The 19,665-nt window shown below is 44.6% G+C and overlaps 1 long non-coding RNA gene across 1 annotated transcript; it reads left to right on the forward strand.

The window, feature by feature from the left end:
* Nucleotides 1-1,151: 1,151 nt before the first annotated feature.
* LOC143434085 (uncharacterized) lies at nucleotides 1,152-18,612 on the forward strand. Its single transcript, XR_013103286.1, has 2 exons — nucleotides 1,152-1,231; nucleotides 16,312-18,612. It is a non-coding gene; the product is annotated as an uncharacterized LOC143434085 (long non-coding RNA).
* Nucleotides 18,613-19,665: the final 1,053 nt, after the last annotated feature.

Raw genomic sequence — 19,665 nt, forward strand, 5'->3', positions numbered from 1 at the left:
TTGACTGGCTTCCCATGCATCTTACCCAGAGAAAGGGCAATAAGAATTCTTAGCTTTTGTTCTTTTTTTGTGGGAAGGTCTTGATATGTGTCCCAGGCTGGCCTTGAGCCTTCCTGCCTTCACTTTCTGAGCACTGAGATTAAAGGTACATGTCATCAATACTTAATAGCATGGAAGAGCTTATCATCCAGTGAGATTTCAGATGACTTCATAGTTACGTTTACTGAGATATTAACCTTAAACAGCAAAGCCAATACTTAATCTTTAACTTCGTCTCACTGCCTGACTGTGAGGATGTGTGTACTGGTGTCACCTCCTTAAGTCATGACAGCTGTAAGAGCATAGACCTTAACTGATCTAAGGCCACTCGGCCACTAAGTGTTGGAGCCAGCGTTTAACCATGCAGTGATTGTGATTCTGAGGCGCATGTGGTGATGTTGCCTGCATTACCATGCTCAGCTACTTTTATTACCTGAGTGGCACTTAACAGAAGGTTGAGACAGTTGTGACAATGGTCCAGAGCTGTCATGTGTGCTTGGGCAGGCTGTGCACAGCACAGTTGTACAGGTGAGAGCCATTCATATTGTCACCCATATTAACTATATTCTGGAGTTGTGCAGTGAAATTATATGTGGTCACTCAGCCCTTGTAAACCAGTAACGAGGTCACAGAGACATGTCAGGAGCTCTGCCTGGAAGTCAGAAAGGAAGGTACTTGTTCTTTTCCAAAGTCACACACAGTGGGGCTTGGGTTCATGGCTGTCCTGGGTGCTGAATGGAGACCTTAGGCCACTTGACATACATTTTCCCTGCTCTCTTTTCTCTCCCCCTTTTTTGTTTCTTTCTTTGTTTCTCTCTCTCTTTCTTTCTCTCACTTCTGTCCTTTCTTTCTCCCTTTCTTTCTTTCTCTCTCTCTCTTTCTTTCTTTCTTTCTTTCTTTCTTTCTTTCTTTCTTTCTTTCTTTCTTTCTTTTTGATACAGTCCAACTAGCAAGCTAGGCTGGCCACAAACTTGTGGTAGTCCTCCTGCCTCAGCCTCCTAAATCCTAAGATTACAGACATAACCCCACAGCATTAGGCTTGTCTTTGTGGAAAATAACTCTCCAGAATTGAGAGCCATGAGTGGTCCCCAGCTAATAGGTTGCCATGGCACTGGGTCTCCTTGACTTAGGTCATGACAACATAAAGCCATAACACTGAAGCTGCCTTCTGAGTGTCTCATCCACCCAGCATGTAGGTATTGCTCTTTTTTTTTCTTTCTCAGCCCTTGCAATGCCAGGCATGGTACTAGGACTTCAAGAATGTGTTTAAATTTTTACTTAAGAATTTGAAAAGGGACTATTGTTACAAACCTGCCGATCTCCTAAACAGTGTCTGTTCCTTTGAGCCAGTGTAGAATGCTGCTGATAACACTCTGTTCACAATACAGTGTCTGATTGGAGGGGAGATTGTGTCTTTATAGACGATGGAGCTAGAAGGATCCTTGAAATAATCTGGTTCTTTATTCTATAAAAGAGGAACTAGGAACTCTAAGGTCACTGGAGGTCACGGAGCGATTGACTGCTAATCAGGCTGCAAGTCGAAGTCTCTTGGGTTTTGGTTCTGTTTCCTTTCATTTACAACACTCTGACCTCACATAGGGTCTTGGCTCCACCATTTACTGTGTGGCTTTTAATCTGGTATTTAACCTCCCTGTTCTTGGCTCATCTGAAGTATGGGCACTCTACTGACTTCATGGAGTTATATTAAGGAACTCATGAGATTTTTGCCTGGAGAGTGCTTTTTTTTTTTTTTTTTTTTTTTTAATGTCACACACACACATAATTAACTGTTTAGTAAATTAGAGTTTTAATTAGTGCTTTGTGATGCTGGGGGTTGAGCCTAGGGCCTTGTGTATGTTAGGCAAGTCTTTGATCAATAAGTTACATTGCCAGCCCTATAGTTAAAAAAAAAAAAAACAAAACTAACAATTGGTGAAGATCACGTTACATTCTAGAAGCATAGTCTTCCTAGTTGGATTAGGGGAAGGAAGAATCGTCCTGTGCGTGATGTTTGTCCTGGGAGTTTCCGTGCATGCTAACCAGTATTTGTTCAATATAGTGTTCTGTGGGACTCTAGGTTTTTCCTAACTCTGAGAAAAGTAATCCGCTAAATCTCTTCAGGCCAAGGTAACAGTGATAGTTTACACCCTTCAAAAGTGCTAGGGTGAGGTTAGCACAATGTTATTGTTTCCAACAGCAGGTGGAGAATCTCAGCTAACAACTGCTGGTGGGTGGGGGAGAGCTTGGATCCTGGTCTGGATCTTCTTTCAGATGGAACAGGAAATGACCGTGTGTGGCTCCTAGCCAGGAATCCCCTTGCCAGCGTCTCCCCCACCTAGTATGTGGTCCACCCTCACACGGAGGACCTCCTATCCAAGTGAGTGTGTGGGTTATTGGTGGAGGGAAGGGGCAAGGGCCAAAGCACCTGGGATGTGGGCTGCATTGTGGGTGCTGAACAGGCTGGTTGAACACCATTGTCTTCTAGATTCTGCTGGGGCTTAGGGATCAAAAGCGGAAGCTTCCCACGGTGAGATTAGCTAAGTGAAAACTGTAACCCAACACAGCGAGTTTGCATCTTGATGAGTGCCACGCCAAAGCAAGCATGACCAAGATACAAGGGTGTGGAGAAAGATTTAACACCTGCAAGGTGTAAGCAAAACCCAGACTGAGTTCCAAGACAATACCCTCTCCCAACAAAGGAAGCATGAGGGTTTTGTGGAGAGGCCTACATACATTCACATAGGAAGGTACTTTAGGGTGGGCACATTCCTGAGCATGCTCGGCTAGGGAGTGTATTCTTGGTCTGTTCATTTAGGGCCTTAACTGAAAGAGGGAAGGGAATAGACACTTAGGGGGCATGAAACGATGCTTAGAAGGTTAACAGTGCTGACTACAAACGTCTCCGAGGATGTTCACCTTGCATCATGAAATTTTAGCTGAATAGAAAGGAAAGGACCTTGCCTTGCTTAGTCCCTAATAAAACCTGCGTTGGTTTGAGGTTTCCATCTTAGGTCACTGTATTTCTTAGTTAATGTTGAACGCTACATCTTGCTTCATATAAGGTACAGCTATTTGTGCAAGAAGGAAACTCGGAAGCACCCTGTGTCTGTCTTTCTTCATTTTTGCTTCAGTGTTGGCTCAGGGTTGAGTGTGTTCCTAAGTATTTTATGCTTTGAGTTCTTAGCTAACTAACGACTGTATGGTTACAATAACTCTTGAGTGTTAAAAGAACTCCTTTCTGTTGGAGATATTTTCAAATATATGCAAAATAGGAAATCTTAATATAACCACAAACCACTTATCTGTCATTTAGCTCCAACCATTATCCACATGCAGTCAAGGCAAGACTTTGAAAACAGTTTAAGTGTTACTTTAACTCTTCAAGGTTTTCCTCTGGACTTCTGCACTGTATAATGCACTTGAGTGTGATGGTTGATTCTTTCTGTTGGTTGGGTTTAGAGCCACCTAGGACACCAAGAAAACTTTTGTGTTGCTGGCCAGCTTTTCTGAAGATTTATCTAATTAGACCTGTGTATTGGGGGAAGACCCACCCTGAACATGAGTGACACCGTTGGATGGCCTGGGGGAGATAGCATGCATTAAAAGATAAGAAATGAGAAAGGTAGCCATGGAGGCTGGCACCTTCCCTCTCTGCTTCCTGACCAGTGGAACTTGAACTGCTTTGCTGTAACACGCCATCCTGTAACAATGACCCATTGCTCCAAAACTGAGCAAAATGTACATTTCTCCCCTTTAGTTATTTCTGTTGGGTATTTTGGTCATAGCAATGAAGAGTGATTATCTATCTATATATCTATCTCTATATCTCTATCTATCTATCTATCTATCTATCTATCTATCTATCTATCTATCACAGGTGTACAGCGATCAAATCCCTTCAGTCCTAGGGTTTGTGATAAACTGTTTAGGGAAGGATGCCCCACCCTGCAGGTGAGAAGTGCATCCAGTGTGCAGAGCTGATTCTGTAGCCCTGGGTTGTGCACACTCATTGGCTTCTGTTGCCTTTAAGGAGAGTTCTGCAAGGACCTACTGTCCACCTTGCTTTCTCTGCTCTGGCAATTGTTGCGAGTCAATGAAGAATGCAGACTGTGCATAACACAGGTAATGATCCCTGTTTGCTCCTGCCCATGGCCTTTGGATACTCTTCCTGCTGCAGCTTCCCATCTGGGCTGTGATACCATGTTCTTAGGGAAGTCTTTGGCTCTCTTTCCAATCCAATCTGGGCTTTCTAGTGAGACGTTCTTACAGAATTGAGTCTTTCTCTTCTTTTATCTTAATCTGCCACAAAAGATTCATCTTGGTGATGGCAGTATCTCTTCATTCCTTAAGAGCACACTCTCTAAGACTGTCACCTCCCTACAGTCTGTGGAGTGCCCAGAATATAACAGATGCCCAACAAATTGTAGGCTAACTGAATGCTACTTTACGGTCCAAGGTTAAGACAGTACAAAGGTAAATTGAGATCCCTGTAAACCAGCTGCTGGATGAATCATCGAGGCATGAGAAGTTCAACCCTGGAAGAGATAAGAAACAATGCAGGAAAACAACTCCAGTTCACAGGCAGTGCATGGTTAACTGCCAAACAGGCACCGTCTGAAGATGTCAAAAGCATCAGGTTCAAAGAGAGAACAATCTCTGTGGGCTGGGCTGGGCTGGCTTCAGACTGTATCATCTTTTGAAATATAAAAGCCACATGTGAACAAACATATTGATGTCCTGGAAGCTGAAATTCTTGCTCATGATAATGAGTGTAATCTAATTTCGAGTTATAAGAGTCTCTAGTTCGACCCTGAAGTCATGACAATAACGATGCCTTCCCACATCATTCCAGCATGGATGGAACCTGCCCTTTCCCAGGCTGGGAGTCAGGTCTCTGGCTTATTAGTGATAACTGTCCTCAGGCCTCCCATCAGTCCTTCCTTTGCCCGATTTCTTATGAGTTGTCTCCCATGGTTTTGTAATAGGGACTTGTTTTCATATGATCTGATAAAGAGAGAAACAGCCCCTGGGATCGATTTGGAAGTTGTGGGCTGACATGTGGAGGCCAGCCTGACATCTGTAGGATCAGAATCTGGTACCTGAGATCAGTTCTGTCTGCATCTGCCTTAGTTTCAGCACACCCCTCCCTCTTTATTTCGCTCTTTCCCGCCCATCTTGCTTTAAAGCATCATCTTTGTGAAGGCAAAGGTCCTTAATGAGGTTGTCCCATTGAAACCTCAGCACACAGGGGCAGGCAGGTATTTGGTACCTGCTTGTTGGGTGGAGGAGGGTAAGGTTCATGGCCCTGAGTGAAAGCACATAGGCCAGAGGCTATTCACCTTAGTTGTGGAATTTCCTCTGCTTTTAACTTCAGGGTGAGGTATTGTCCTTTATCTCTTTATTTCCCTTGACATTACCCAACATTAGGTGTTTGCTTGCAGTCAGCGTGATTGGACATCAATTAAGTGGAATTAGAGAATCCTGGGCAGTCATTTGGCCACGGGGTGAAGAGGAAGAAAAGGTAGGCTTGAATGAGTTGACATAGAGTGAAGTCCCTGTTCTCTTTGACTCATTGTGCAACCATGGGCAAATCACTAGATTTCAGGGCCTTAGCTTACTCATCTCTGTGATGGGAATATTGGCAGCAGCTGTCCTTGTCCCAGGGCAGTTGTGAGGCAGCCTGGCTGGGAAGAGTACCATAAACAATGGAATGCCTAGAGATGAGTGTCGTGGTGGACTCTTGCCAAGACAACTTGGAAAGGCTGGGGATTCCCACAGGGCAGTCAGCAGTGTCTTTGGTCTTCAGATGGACTCTGAGCTGGCTGGGTCTAGATTTCCAGGTCTTTGTCTCCAGGAACTCCAGTTGTCATTGCCTTCCCTTGCCCAATCCCCCTTTAGGCTCCTTACGCTGGCTCACCCAGCCTGGTGATGCATCAGGTTAAATGCAGCCTGGTAGCCCGAGTTATCTGGAATCACCTTCCCAAACCATACCTGCATTTATATGTCAGCAGAGGGAAGAAACACAAGGAGAGGGTACAGAAGGCACAGAGGATATGCAAGGCATGCTGTCCTCTCTGCTGCCAACCTTGAATTTGGCTTGTGGTTTTCCATGGTTTTCTCCACTCAGTGCCAGCCTTGCTCCACTCAGTGCCAGCCTTGCAGGTAGAATGAAGATCTACTGGGTTTGATTTGAGGGAAGCCAAAGATCCTCTTGCAGTCTCTTAGACTGGCCGGGAATTCTCCCACCTGAACTTTTAGTTTGATGCTTGTATGTGGCCAGTGAAACATAATTGGTCATTATTAACCTCTGAGTTTCAGTGTACGTTATCTTAGAGTAGAGGGTCAGGGACACAGAAGGGGTCATTTGGGGGTTGGAAATACACCGTTAGGAGCTATCTTAAAAGGATGTCCTGAGGTGGAACACAGTGTGAGGGCGTATGGAAGGGACCACAAGAACTCAGCCAAGGTCGAGTGGGGAGGAGGGAGGATGGAAAAATTGAGACAGGGAAGTGGGAGCAAGGGGTGGAGGGCCTTATTAAAAAAAGACAAAATTAATTTTATCATAGATCTGCACAGAGGAGCTGCTCTGCCTTAGCAAACTCATTACTATTAACTAGTATTAATGGAAATATAGTTTATGTGTGCTTGTGTGTGATGCATGAATGCCTGTACATATGTAGGTTCCCACCCTGACCACACAGAGGGACGACTTTTAGGATACCTTCCTCTATTACTCTCTGATGTATTGCCATGAAGCAGCATTTCTCATTGAGTTCAAGATCACTATTTTGGGTAGACTGGCTGGCCAGCGAGTTCCATCTGTCTCATCCCTCTCCACGCTGGCGTGATCGACATGTCAGCTATGCCTGGCCCTTCTCTATGGGTACTAGGGACTCCAAATCAGAAAATCAGGTCCTCATGTTTACACAGCAAGCATTCCTATGTACTGGGCCATCTCCTCAGCCCGGAAGTATATGCGACTTTTACTTAAACTTCAGGGTGTCTTTAATTTTGTCAAAATAAAAACAGCTCTATTAATAAGTCAATTTTATTTTAATAATAATGTTATGATTTTATGCATAAGGCAATATGGAGACTTGCTCCAGATTTTTCTGCTCTATGCTGTCTCCCAAGTCTGTTCTGTTCCAAGTTACTGCTGCATGTGCGCTTGTGTGCACTCCCCTCTGAGTGTAATTAATTCTGCAGGCTGAGCCACGTTTCTTAGCCCATGCAGACTCCCATGCTCTTTTTTATTTGCTTGTTTGATTGCTTGCTATCCCTGCCCAGAGCTGAAGTGCTGTTTGCACTTTCGTTTTGCTCTGGTTCCATCCTCTTTGCCTAGGGAGATAGAAAAGCTTGTCTTCCGTTATCAGTGCATCCCTCAAAGGGTGCACACTAATTGTTGAATTACATGGCACACAGCAAGCATACAATGCATTCTGTAGTGATTCAGAGTCCCAGAAAGAATATACCCAGTCCTCTGACACACACCTGTCTGTGGGTGATTTGCCAGAGGGCTGTGAGGTGCCTGGCTCTCCCACAGATAGTCCCACAGGGACTATCTAGAGTTTAGATCAAACATCTTACCCACAAAGGGGGCAGAGTGGAAAATATGTTCCTTATCTGAAGAGATACACCATGTTCCTGGTTCTATACAGTGCACAGGGGGGCCAAAAAGTATATCATATATCAAGTTTGGCCTCTGCTACCAGCCTGGCTGGATTGTGATTTGAACACATTTGCAACTCACTGGTGCAGTCTCTATTACTCTACAATCCTCTAGAAACTGTGTTCAGAGCTTCGCTGTAACCTCTTTAAAGCCAGGTAAACTCCAAGGGACACACACCTAGGGACACCTGGAGGACAGTGCTCTGTATGTCGCAACAGAAACGTTCAAATCTTCCTATTTAAAGGAAGGGTTTGGGGAGATGGCCCAGTCAGTAAGTTGCTTGTGCATTTGTCAGGAATCAGATCTTCAGTACCTGTAAAAAGCCAGGTACAGCAGCATGCTGCCTGTATTTCTTGCCCCAGGAGGGTCCCTGGAGTTTGGCGGCAAGCTAGTCTTGCGAAATTGGTGAGCTCTAGGTTTAGTGAGAGACTTATGGCAATCAATAAGGAGGAGAGAAGAGAGGAAAATGCCTGATGTTAACCACTGGCTTCTACACATGTGCAAATACACATCTCTACACCAGGACCTGCACACGCACGTATGATTACACATACACACACGCAGACACACGCAGACACACGCAGACACACGCAGTCACACACACACACAGACACACACACACACACACACACACACACACACACACGGGCAGGGAGCAGGAAAGACTACTTTCCCCCAAATTCCTCTTTCAACACTTAACAGCCTCCTTCTGTCACCCTTCTCCCCACTCCTGTGTCAGCTTCTCAAGGGATGGAGGCAAATCCTCTTTGGGTTCCCCCTCCTCAGAAAGTAGGGGGAACTAATTAGTTTAAATACTCTCCTCCCCCCTCACATCTAGAATGTTAGTTAAAAGGAAGTACTTCATACTCATAGGTCAGAAATTATGTGTTCTCCGTGCTTAGAATTTCTGGGTGTTCTCGGTTTAGTGGCCAGTGATGGGTTGGAGCCAGTTTAAACCAGTCACCTGAGTGTAGCTCTTCCCTGCCTCGGCCTCAGTGATTCGGTTAGTAACTTGAACCCTGCTCTCCTGGAAGTATTTACACCATGGTAATTAGTAAATGTCATATGCCAGGGCTCCTGAGCTTAGACTTCTTAAGCATTCACCAGTGCAGCAGACGTTGGCACATGACTTTCTCTAGCTTGTGTGGAGACCTCGGAGGAACACCTACCTGGCTTTCTGTCCCACATTTATATCCAGTATTCTACAGCAGACACCAAGTCTAGGTGTCTGGAAGCGTTGTCCTCTGTTCCTCAAGCCTATTTATTCCAGCTTAGTTTTGTCTCCCTCCTTTCTTGGGTCCCACCGCTGCTTCTATTTCTAGTATTGTCTTTTCTGGTTGATTCTAGCTCAAACCTGGAGCTGGTTCAGGGTCATGTTTGTTTGGTTGTTGTTGTTTGGGTATTTTGTTTGTTTGTTTTGTTTTTGTCCTTGCACGTTCGTGGTTCTCCACAGTGGCTAGAAGCTAAAGGCCTCTTGCTTGAGCTTCATTCTAAAGAATTATCAGAAGAGACCAGGTCCTACCATGCCTCTCTCATCTACATCAGGTTGACTTGAATTTTTACTCTTCCATTAGCAGAAGGCTCAGGCCCCTTCCTGCCTTCATTTTGGGGTTACATCTCCTCCTGAAATCTTGTCTCTGCTGCACTGGTCTGATGTAAGAATCAGTGTGCCATGCAGGGAGGCTTCCAGTCTCGCAAAGCCAACCATATCCTCCTCCCCAGCAAGCTCTTCCCAAGCCTTCAGACTAGGCACAGTTTGCTGTTTCATTTTCTTAAAAAAAAAAAAAAAAAAAAAATCTCCTTTGGGGCTAGAAAGGTTAAGAGTACTTCCTGCTTTTCCAGAGGACCCAAGCTCAGTTCCTAGCACCCATGTCAGATGGTTTACAGCTGCCGGGAACACTGGCTGTAGAACAGTGGTTCTCAACCTGTGGGTTGTGACCCCTTTGGGTCTGCATATCAGATATCCTGCACACCAGGTATTTACATTATTATTCATGACAGTAGCAAAATCACAGTTATGGGGTGGCAACGAAATAATTTTAAGGCTGTGGGTCAGCACAACATGAGGAGCTGTATTAAAGGGTCATGACATTATGAAGGTTGAGAACCACTGAACACATGCAGCACACATACACACAGACATAAATAAAACTAAAAGGAATTAAGTAATTCTTGCCACAGTGAATGGTCCTACATCCATGCCCATAAAGGCAGCACTGATTGGACCTGGGGGTTATTAATAATAGCAACAAGACGTGAGAATTTGACATTGGGAGGAGAATGGTAGGTGATGCAGGGGGAGCTGGGAGAGGTAGTGATTAAAATACATTTTATAAATTCACAGCAACTTCAAAGAACAAATAAAAATATCATTAGAAATCACCCCATCCTTTTTTTCACAGAGAAACAGTCTGTATTTATAGATTTACTTTTGTCATTACTTGATTAATTATATATTGTATGCTTGAAGAAGACACAGGTCATGTCCTGGTTTTCTTTAACACCATTGGAGCAGATGCACACACACTCCAGTTGACTTGGGAGAGGTGTCGGCAGATAACGGCTAAAGGTTAAAGAGATACCCATGAGAAGGAAGGTGTCTGGGCCACACAAAGGGGGAAACCACACCCATGGAGATGTGTCCTGTCTCTGGTTCATTTCCCCTTCTCTGTTAGCCTGCCTTCTTACTTCCTAATGTACTTAGGAGGCGACAGAAGCCATCACTCTCCTCCTTAGTTACACACCTCACTTAAAGGACCAGCGTAGACAAAGACTCTCTTGGTCCCAGCTCTTGGGTGATTGGTTCGAATGGGTTCAGCTATTTCATGCCGGTTTAAACAACACAGCTTGAGGGGATAGATAATACAAGATAATGATATGGCTCTCAGGAGCCCCTTTCAGGCAGGTGGTACACCCAAGGGGTTGTAGTAAACTTGGCAGATACAGAGATAGAACCATAGCCTGTTTTTTGTTTGTTCGTTTGTTTGGTTTTTTTTTTTTAAAGATCACTTTCAAAAGTAGAGATTAAGCTTTGAGTGGTGGTAGGGAACCAGGCGATTGAGGGCAAGTGAGCACAGGGGATGCATCCTATCAAGGAGTGCTAGCTTGTCTCCCTTTGGCAGAAGTCTAGGCTCTTAGTCCCAAGGGCCTAGAAAGGACAGACAGTCCCAGGACTTTTTTCCTGGATGCCTTTGGGCCTCGAATGCCAGTGGAGGGAGAAAATGAAACAGATCGGTGCCCAGTCTGTAGAGAGGAGCTGGTGAGCTCTGGAATGGGCTGGCATTATCCAGACCTCTTAAGTCATATGAAATAGTTGTCGACAGTGGGCAGTGGTAGAACAGAGACAGAGAAAGAGAGATGGGGTTGGGGGGAGAGAGGCAAAAAGAAACTTAGAGCTTTCAGGGGAAGAATAAATATCCTAGAAACTGAGCCGCCTACTGCATGAGCTCAGAGATGGTAGGGTCTGGTCCTGTCATGGATTGTTATAATCAATAATTTATTGGTGTTATTGAGGCCATTGGCTATAATGGTGAAAAGACATAGTCTGTTGTTTTAAGGAACAGAGATGGGATTCAGCACGCAAGCAAAGATGTGGTTGGTGAAGCATTGGGGTCACGAGGCACACAGATGGGGTTTAAACTCCTAAGTATCTGAGAAATCTTTATGTAGAAGTTTATTTTTTAAAGATTTATTTATTTATTTATTTATTTAATATGAGTACACTGTAGCTGTCTTCAAACACACCAGAAGAGGGCATAGGATCTCATTTCAGATGGTTGTGAGTCACCATGTGGTTGCTGGGAATTGAACTCAGGACCTCTGGAAGAGCAGTCAGTGCTTTTAACCACTGAGCCATCTCTCTAGCTCATGTTTATGTTTTTAAAATTATTGATTTTATGCACTTTTTTGGGTGTGTGTGTGTGTACCTGCACAGTAGGGTGGAGGTCAGAGGACAATTTGTGGGAGTCATTTCTCTCCCTCTACCCTGTGGGTCCCAAAATCAAACTCAGGACACAAAAAAGCTTGGCAGCAGTAGCCTTTACCCATAAGCCATCTTGCCAGCTTATTTAAATTAGGCCCCAACGAAGAGAATTTAGTCATATGACTGAGGATCATAATGGGGAAGAGCAGGGAGCGTGGGCTTACACTGCCAATGTAAGGTTTTGGAACTAAAGAACTCAGTGTTGCCCAGAAACACACACCATCCGAAGCTTTGGAGTCCTTGTGATGGGTCTGGGCATTTTGGGTGATCCTTTTATTGCTTCATGGATAGGATTTTGTTTCCTCCACAAATGGAAGACATCTCTAAATCTCCCAGGCTTTGGCTTCTACAAGGGCAGGGTCCCTTGGGCCCCTTTGAGCTGTCATCTCCTCTGAAAATTGACTACAGCAAAGAATTCGAAAGCAGGTTATAAGTGGCCATGATACCACTGGGTCCTCTGGGTTCTGCTCTCGTTCTGTAGATGAGGCTGGGCCACCAATGTCCCCTTGGTGTGACTAGAGCTGCTTTCTCGGGTTGGACTCTGATGTTTTGCTCTGTGGCACTCATGACTTGCTCCATCAGTATCCCCAAAGTAACAATACTATGGCTGTTTTCTCTTTCTTATTGTTCCCACAATTTTCTTTCACCCCCAAATTACTTCAACAGTCAGAGAACCTATGTACACTGAAGCTACTTTTTCTCTGGGTGTGGGGACATTCCCATCTATGACCCCATACATTTCCAGGGTGAGTGGACTGGGATGGCCTCCTTTCTCTCTCATACTATTCTGTGCATGTCACCTCTTCACCTGCACATGTAGAAGGGACCAGAGTAGAAAGTGACTTTGGAAAGGGGAGCTATAGTCTTCCAGTGCTCTGGGAGCTGCTGGCAGACGTCAGGGCCTGTCTTGGCTTGTTTCCTTATCTGTGGCGCAGGATGGTTAGGCAGCTGTTCCTTGTCTTGATTGCTCAGGCTGCCTGGGAGATGAGGACACCTGGGCAGAGAGCAGGTGGCACATGGGTTGACTGAACCAAGAGGAATGCCCTGGCAGGCAAACATGGCATACAAGTTATAGGGGCCTGGCTAATTGAGGGTGTGGGTGCATTCCAGCTGCTTCTTCAGGATGGAGCACAAGCTTTAGGGTTCCCCAGGCTCCCTAGGATCTCCTCCTGCAGCCCATTCTTCCCTCTTCTTCCTCCTCCTTCTTGCCTCTCCCCTGCTTGTTTGTTCCCTTTGTTCCCTAGACAATCTCACTTGTACTTTCATTGACTACACACACACACACACACACACACACACACACACACACACACGACTTATGTGATTACATGCAATATAGGAACCACAAATGAAACATATCTTTCTGAGTCTGGCCTATTATGTCTAACATGATTATTGCCAGTTGCACATGATTTCTCACAAATGACATAACTCCCTTTTTTATGGCCAAATGTATCCCCTTTCCATAGTCTTGTGTGCTCGCACATTTATTCTGGAGCCATACCTTAGCTATTGTGAACTGTGCTGCAGCCAAAGAGAGTCCACCTAGGTCACACGATAGATCTATGTCTAGCCTGCTTTCTTTCTTTCTTTCTTTCTTTCTTTCTTTCTTTCTTTCTTTCTTTCTTTCTTTCTTTCTTTCTCTCCATACGAGTTTCCATAGAGGCCAGACTAGCTTTTATTCCCACCAGCATTGTGTGAAGCTTCCCTTTTATCTAGAGCCCAGTCTTCTGTTCAGTCCAGTTTCTGTGGTCAAGGCTATGCAGTTCACTCTCAAACACTTACACATTTCCTCTCCCAACTTCCCTGTGACTTGACACGGGGACTTTTTCCACACTGAATCATGCCGGCTGCCCGCATCTGTTGAGTAACTTCCATTTGTTGTGTCTGGTCCTGTACGAAGATGTGCCACGATTTATCTCAGGCAGTTCTTACTCTTCCCAAGGAGTCGGTGCACATATATCTGCACGGTGGGAACATTCCCACTACCCATTGCCCAGTTCCACTTTTTTTTTTTCTGTCTCTTTGTACCATCCCCTGTGTCATTTCTTTAGAGCATTCTTGATAAAAACAATCCTGTTTATTTCTTAATCGTTGGTTCTGCCTTTTCTCGAATGTAAACTTCCCCAAAGCATAGACTTTGTCTGTCCAGTACATCGATGAAGGCCTTGTGTACATTAGGTATTCACAAACACGTGTTCAAGGAATCATGATGTCATCTATGAAAAAAAACAAGCAAGAGCCAAGCAATGTAGAGGTCATGTAATAATAGCAAAATTGGTATTCAGACCCATGACACATCTCAAAACAGATGGCCTTCACTCCAAGACTCTTCATGGTGGTATGATCTTCCACCTGGGTCATCTCACCAGGCTGCTGTGGGCTGGGTTACCTTCTGCTGTGGCATGTCACCTAACTGGTGCTTGGCTTTTTGTTTTGTTTTGTTTTAAACATGGAATGTGAAGTCCCTTCCCCCTTCTGTGTAAATAGCTGCTAGCCTCCAGCTATTTTTCATTGACTGAGAAACTTCAGAACCAACATTGCACTTCTGTCCCTGAAATTGTTGCCGGAATACTTTGAGCTTCTTATCACTTTAGCTTCTTCTCTTTAGACATTCTAGCATCCGTGATAGGAGCATGGAGATTTGACCCCAGGGAGAAAAATGTGGAGGGATTCTGTGGTCCATTTCACTTAGTCATTTTAAAAGGGAAATATAAAAATAGAAACTCTTATTCTACTGAAAAACTCTCTAAAATGAATTTTCAATGGAATCAGGTATAGAATTGGGTAAAACATTAAGAAGTTCTGCCTCAATTCTGGGAAGAATTTGAAGAAAAGTGACATATTTGTCTAGTCTTGTCCTTTTTCAGATTGCTTATTTATGGCACATAAATAAAGACAGAACTGAAAGACAGGAGCTGGGAACAAGGAAAGAATCTTAGTCTCCTAAACAAGTCTGAGATATGATGCATAAAACCGTCAGAATGTTCTTCACATCTCAGAAAGGTCTAGGCTAATCCCCACACTTCAAGTTTCAACGCTGTGACTTCATTGCATTAGGAACATATTTTTATGTGAATGTGAGTGCATGCTCACACCACTGTGCCCGTGTGGAGACTTGATTCTCTCCTTCTACCATGTGGGTTTTGAGGATCGAACTGAGGACTGCAGGCTTAGCAGCAGATGTCCTTATCTCCTGGGCCGTTTTGCCAGTTCTCTTCACCATACCCTAAAAATACTGCCAGGCAAAGCTCAGCATTTCTGATACCTCCAACTGTCCTAGTTTGTCCTTCATTTTAAATATCCTCAAGTTCCCATGTTTTTGCAATAAGTTAGCCTGGATGATTTAAATGAGTCATTTTTGAAATACATCTCTATATTTAAAACTGTCTCTCACATTCGAAACATGAAATCCTTTAATAAGAGCAGATTACAAATCCCAAGGAAGCCCAATTCCGGAATAGAGGCTCCTACACTTTTCTCTTGATTTCTTTCCTGCTAAGAGAAATTTCTCTAAAGTATAAACTCAGACGCTTATTGTACGCAGGGGCACAGTAAAGAGACCAATGTGACCGATGTGGTTACGGTTTTCATTGTAGATACGAGAGAGACAGAACAGACACAGGTACTTGGAAAAGTCTGAAGCAGAAAGAGAAGTAGACTGTACATGGCCAGCAGACTGGGCATGGCTGGAGCCAGGGACGTGAGAGAGAAGAGTAGCAACAGTAAGGGGAACATAGTGAGAGGAGGGTAAGAGAGTGTGGGTAAGTCAGAGAATGAGAGGACGGTGGGGGTAGCTAGGTTATGAGAAGGATGAGTAGCTATGGGGAGGGAGTTTAGGGTGGGGGTGGGGTGGTGAGAAGGGCTAGGATGATAGCAGAGACTTTGAACTGTATGACAGGTACCCATGACACTGCAGGAGCATGGGCTTTGATAAGCTGACGGGTGCCACAGGTAGCCGAATGTCCCTCCCTCAGAGGCAAGGGAACTGACTCATTTTGGCAGAAGGGAGCCAATTTCACAAGTTCCTGAGGAATGCCATCTTTCATCTAACTGCCAGAAATCCTATAGTCCAGTTTAAGCTCCTTTCTGGGTATTTGGACTGCCTGTGAGACCTAATACCTATCTGGCCAGAAAACAGGGCAGGCAATGTCACATTTGGGCCGGGCAGTGGTGGCGCACGCCTTTAATCCCAGCACTTGGGAGGCGGAGGCAGGCGGATTTCTGAGTTCGAGGCCAGCCTGGTCTACAGAGCGAGTTCCAGGACAGCCGGGGCTACACAGAGAAACCCTGTCTCGAAAAACCAAAAAAAAAAAAAAAAAAAAAAGGACATTTGGGTCTCTCAGGCTGACTATCAAGACTATTGAAGCAAAGGACCCCCAAAGAAATGGGAATTTTCATATAAATCTCATGCTGGAGAAGGAAAAGACACCAGGCAGATAGGAAATTTGTCTCCAGTAAAGAAATTCCATACAGCTCTAACAACTTGTGAAAACAGTCTACAGGGTGACGCTGAAGCCCAGACGATGGTGGGCCAATGGTTGTCCAAAGCACATCGTGACAGGACTGCTTAGATGATCATATCCTTGACCTCCTTTTAAAAACTTTGGTCTCATTTCAGGTCTGTAGTGGTTTAAAAATCCTTGGCCCAGGAAGTGGCACTGTTAGGGGGTGTGGCCTTGTTGGAGGAAGTGTGTCACTGTGAGGGTGGGCTTTGAGACCCTCCTCCTAGCTGCTTAGAAGACAGTTTCTTCCTGGCTGCCTTCATATCCAGATGTAGAACTCTGAGCTCCTCCTGCACCATGCCTGCCTGGACGCTGCCATGCTCTCGCCTTGATGATAATGGACTGAACTTCTGAACCTGTAAGCCAGCCCCATTTAAATGTTGTCTTTTATAAGACTAGCCTTGGTCATGGTGTCTTTTCACAGCAATAATACCCTAAGACAAGGTCGCTGACCATGACTTTAGGGGTTCACTGGACATCTTTGACCGTCTCCCCAAAATGGCCACATTAAATAAATCTCCCTTTTCTGCTTTCTACTTTAAAAAAATTTATTTATTTATTTATTTTTATTCACTTTACACCCCCCTCACTGCCCCCTTCCAGTCACTCCCTCCCACAAACCTTCCCCCTCTCTCTTCCCCTTCTCCTCTGGGCAGGTGGGGGCCCCCTTGGGTATTCCCCCACTCTGACACATCAAGTCTCTGTGAGGCTAGTCACATCCTCTTCTACTGAGGCCAGACAAGACAGCAGGACTGTTCTGAATTTTCCAACTCGAGCTGCTGGAAGCTTGTTTACTTTCTTTGACTAGAACATTCTTTTGACTTTTGCTTGCTGTACTGGTTGCTTTTGTGTGCTAACTTGACACAAGCCAGAGGTATCACAGAGAAAGGAGCCTCCCTTGAGGAAATGCCCCCATGAGATCCAGCTGTAAGGCATTTTTCTCAATTAGTGATTAAGGGGGAAGGGCCCATTGTGGGTGGTTCCATCCCTGGGCTGGTAGTCCTGAATTCTATAAGAAAGCAAGCTGAGCAAGCAAGGGGAAGCAAGGCAGTAAGTGGCATCCCTCCATGGCCTCTGCATCAGCTCCTGCTTCCTGACCTGCTTAAGTTCCAATCCTGACTTCCTTTGGTGATGAACAGCAATGTGGAAGTGTAAGCTGAATAAACCCTTTCCTCCTCAACTTGCTTCTTGGTCATGATGTTTGTGCATCAATAGAATAGAAACCCTGACTAAGACAAATTGGTACCTGGAGTGGGGTATTCCTGTGACAACCTGACCATGTTTTGAGGAGGAATGTAGAAAGACTTTGGAACTTTGAACTAGAAGAGCCATTGGGATGGTAAGAGCTTTGTGGGGTGTTCTGTAGGAGCTTGGAAGATAATGTTGAGAACGGTGCAGAAGATGAAGGCCTGGCTCATGAAATTTCAGAGGAAAGATTAAAGACTCCTATCAGGCTCGGCACTTTGAGAGGCCACGGAAGGCCATTGGTGAAGGTGCAGCCTCAGTTGCAATTGAGGGCCCAGGACTGAAGGGGTCATGCAAAGGAGTTGAGGCTTGGAACCATGAAAAGAGCCCATGAGAGGCTATTTGTGAAAGTGCAGTCCAATTGCAGCAGAAGACAGCAGTGTTTTGGAGATGTCTGTACCATGAGATGACCACCAAGAACAGCAGCAGCAGTGGAGTACAGGCAGCTGGGGCCTATAAGACAAGGCCGGTGCTACAAAGGGCAGAGCTGGAGAAGTGACCCAAGCCCTTGGAGGAGCCAAGATGATCATGAATGGATCCCAGCCATTGGACAGTTGGAGTTTGATTTTAATTGTGACTGTGCCCTGTTATTTTTCCCTCTTGAGGGAAGAAAATATTTTAGTGGACCCCACAGTTACAAGACTTTGAACTTAAAAAAGACTTTTGAATTTTAAAAGGTATTGGATATTTTAAAGGGATTGAAATTTCAATATGTAAGAATTTGTAAAGACTGTGGGACTTTTAAAGTTATTCAGATTTTGGGGATGAATAAGAAAGTAAGGGTTGAGGTTTACTGATGATGTGTTTGTGTGTCAAGTTGACAAGGGGTCAATTGTACTGGCTGGTTTTGTGTGTCAACTTGACACAAGCTGGAGGTATCACAAAGAAAGGAGCCTCCCTTGAGGAAATGCCCCCATGAGATCCAGCTGTAAGCCATTTTCTCAATTAGTTATCAAGGGGGGAGGGCCCAACCCGTTGTGGGTGGTGTCATCCTTGGCCTGGGTTCTATAAGAAAGCAAGCTGAGCAAGCCAAGGGAAGCAAGCCAGTAAGTAACATCCCTCCATGGCCTCTGCATCAGCTTCTACTTCCTGACCTGCTTGAGTTCCTGACTTCCTTTGTTGACTAACAGCAAAGGTGAAAGTGTACACTGAATAAACACTTTCCTCTCTAACTTGCTTCTTGGTCATGATGTTTGTGCAGGAATAGAAACCCTAACTAAGATAATTGCTATATTTAAAAATAAAATCTCTCTCTCTCTCTCTCTCTCTCTCTCTCTCTCTCTCTCTCTCTCTCTGTCTCTCTCTCTCTCTCTCTCCCTCTCTCTCTCTCTTTCCTTAAAAACTCTAGTAGGTATAAAGTTAACATGCTGAGAGTTTTAGATAACAAAGGATAAGGATCCAGACTCATTCACATATAGACTTAAATACATAAAGCATTGTACATTGTTAAGATACTGCCACACACAGCTCTTTTTGCAGCGTGGATGTGTTGAAGCAGGTCTGACCATTCCTCCGTTGATCCCATTTGGGCTCTTTGTAGTTTTCTGAGGTCACATATACCCGTGGAAGTATTTTTCCACATGTCCTTGTACACATGCACATCCTGCCCCCTGTCCCTGCAAAATGGAGTTGTGGGTGGAAAGATTTCCATTTGAACTTTTTTTTTTAGATGCTTCCAGTTGACACTTCAAGAGGATAAAGGATTTGTTACTTTACCCAGCAGTGAGTAAGTGTCCACTGTCTCAGCCTTTCCTAGACATGATGCTACACTAGGAAGACTTTCATAAGCCAAAACGTGTTGAGGCCAGGCACATGGCGAGCCAGTGAAGTGCTTGCTGAGCAAGTATGAGGACCTGAGATTGGCTCCCAAACATGTATGTAAAAGAAGAGCATGGTGTCATGTTAGTGGCCACAGATAGAATACTAGGGTGTTATTGGCCATTCTCTGGTGAGCCTCAGGTTCAGAGAGTAATTTTATTTCATAAACAAACAAACCAACAAACAACATCAAAAAAACCCAGGATGGATGAGAGAAAGAAGGCTCAGAAACTGAAAGCACTTAGTGTTCTTGCAGAGGACGCAGGTTTGGTTCCCAGAACACACATCACACGCATCCACATTTCCAACATACACACAGCTTGGAATTGCCTGTAATTCTAGTTATAGGATATTAGATTCTGTTTTTTATTTTTAAATTTACATTTCAAATGTTTTCCCCTTTCCAG

Source organism: Arvicanthis niloticus, chromosome 13 (genome assembly GCF_011762505.2).
Source record: "Arvicanthis niloticus isolate mArvNil1 chromosome 13, mArvNil1.pat.X, whole genome shotgun sequence".
In the NCBI taxonomy this organism is placed as follows: Eukaryota; Metazoa; Chordata; class Mammalia; order Rodentia; family Muridae; genus Arvicanthis; species Arvicanthis niloticus.